The sequence below is a fragment of the Limulus polyphemus genome, unplaced genomic scaffold, assembly GCF_000517525.1.
Source record: "Limulus polyphemus unplaced genomic scaffold, Limulus_polyphemus-2.1.2 Scaffold4646, whole genome shotgun sequence".
Classification (NCBI taxonomy): Eukaryota; Metazoa; Arthropoda; class Merostomata; order Xiphosura; family Limulidae; genus Limulus; species Limulus polyphemus.
The window spans coordinates 34887-37693 of record NW_013670256.1 but is presented as its reverse complement, the minus strand read 5'-3'; positions in this window follow the sequence as shown (position 1 = coordinate 37693).

Here is a 2807-nt window from a genome sequence, read left to right as displayed (position 1 = left end):
GCTTATATATACAAGAATACCGCATATCTAGTAGCCTCTCGCGACTTCAGGAAGGGACGTGAACGTTCAAGAATATGACGTGTTACTAGCGTCACGTGACCCCAGTTGTCGTAACAACACTTAAAAAGTTATACATGGAAGAACAAAGATAAATGTTTAGACCTACACAACCTCGATTAATCGCCGTGATGAATTCAAATTCGGTGACGAGGAACCCACTTTGAGACTAATAATGGCTGGAGACAGCTTGAATGGGTAATGAAGAAAAACTTTAATATAAGTTTAACATAACAGCAACTGTACAACGTTCAGACAAAGTTTTGTTATCATCAGGTACTGCTTTATTTACCGGGCTTATATACTAAAATAGAGAGTGCCTAGAAAATACTAGAGTTGTCAGGAACAGTCATGATCGTTCTAGAAACTCCAGCGCCCATGCTTCCAGCGTCACGTGACTTCTGCTGTCGTAACAGGAAGCTACAACTGTAACTTTGGCTATCAGTGATTTCTTCTTCAGGTTTGGTATGCCATACGAACTGCATTCGGATCAAGGCCGTAATTTTGAATCAGCTGTGTTTCATGAATGCTGCAAGTTGTTTGGCATACGATAGACCAGAACTACGCCACTTCACTCATAGTCTGATGGGATGGTAGAAAAGTACAATTGGACACTGGGACAGGAATTGGCAAAGTTTTGTAATAGCCAACAGGTTGACTGAGATGTCTTACTTCCCCCACTGTTGATGGCCCATAGAAGTCAGTTTTGTACCAGGAGACAAGGTGTGTTGTATAATCCCTGGAAGACCAAAGGGAAGTATCCTAAGTTGTCTTCTCCATGGGAAGGCCCATATGACATAGTGGATCGTCTCTCAGACGTGACTTTCCAAATAAAATGTGGTCGGTGAGGTAATCCAAAGGTGACGCACGCCCATAGGCTTTGGCATTGTCATGGTCCAGGACATTTCAGTTGGGACGAAGTGAAGAAAGGAACAAATGACGCTGCTGAAGAGGTGTCACCTGAAAAAGCCAACATCGAAAAAGAAACTCTACTCAGTTTTGAGAAGGGAAGCGATGAAGCTTTTGATGAAGTTACTACCACTGATTTGACTGCTACCGATAATGGTACATTTCCTGATGGAGCAGAAGAACCCCACATGAAGCAGAAGCCAACGAGACGGAGACCAGTACGGAAGAAAATACGTCCTGTAAAATTAGTAGACTTTGTTGTATTTTAATTTTCTGTTTGTAAATTCTGTACATTTAATTAAGTTATTGTTAATTATCTATTGGTTTAATGTAAGTGGCTATTGTTCGGGACGAACAATACTAAGGAAGAGGCAGTGTTACGACAGCGGAAGTCATGCAATACTGGGAGCATGCGCGCTGGAGTTTTTAGAAGGATCATGACTTATCGGGGAACCTCGCGAATGTCCCAGTGTTTGCTAGACGCCATCTTTTTTTGGTATCTTAGCCAGCGATAGGTAGATATGCAGACAGATTGAATATATTGATAATTGAGTCAAGCGAACAGTAGGCACCGTAAGTAAAGTTTGTGAATCACTGTGATTTATAGCGTATGTTATGAAGGTTGTTAAGTTTAAAGTGACTCTGTAAATTAAGCGTATTACAAAGTTTGTAACAAGAAAGAATAAACTAGTTTAATCAAGAAGGGGCTTGTATTGCTGAGGTCACTCTGAAAGAATTTATACCGGAAATTAACAAACGATCAGATACGCAACAACGCCTTTTTTTTTCTCATTTGCGTTCTGTTGACATCAAGATCAGAGAAAAACAAATTTTGCTCACGTTTTCCACAACAATGCATGTATCAACACTACACAAGTTCATTAGTGTTGTAAACAAAGTCACTTAGTAACTTGGTTAGTAGTCCAGCAGGTTGTCAGTATTATTGTAAATTTAAATAATCTGTTTGTAATGATAGCTTATATTCAATAAATTCATTTTGATATTTTTGTTAGAATCCAGAATGACCAAGTGTGTTTGCCAAATTTGCGTATGTGGGTAAGAGTTTTGTTCTAAGTAAGGTTTAAACAATTGGGGTCTATGAATGGAGTGCTAATGTAAAAAAAAATACCAAGCTTTTTAAACAGAGTAGTAAGTTAGTTTATAACAATTCTAAAAGACAGATGTTTGTGCCTACTAACTGATTCGCTTAATCGACTTTAAAGTTTAACTTAAAACTGAATATGGGTCATTTTATTATTTATCAAATTAATTAAATCTATTTACCCTATTTGTATTTTTAGTAACTTCTTGACTTGAGATATGTTAGTTAATATTCAGATTATTATGATTACTTATGAAATCAAACACTAGATCCTGCTTAATGTTTTTAAACTACCCGAAAGCTATGATTTTTTTTTGCTGTTTTTTTCTACAAAACAACTTTAATAAAAACCTGTCTTCCTTATTACATGATATTCAGCCATCACAGATGCTCCTTCAAGAACAGTACTGACATATTACGACCTAACCCTGTAAAAAATGAGACAACAAGCACCGAATATCAACAAGTAAGTAGTTGAAATAAAAGCGAATATGGCGTTAGTTCATTCATCCAAAATAGAAACACATTTGGATAAAAGGTTAACAAACCAGCGCAAATTAATGGTTAACTTGTTATGCCACATTTATAACAACAGAAATGGGAAAAAAGTTAATATTGTTTTTTTTTGTTTTTTTTGTTTGTTTGACGAAATGTGATCAATGTTGCTTGACGACCCAAAACATCATGGTAGAAACTATTTCAATAGTGTAGGAACTCGGTTAGGCTAGAATAGATGGCA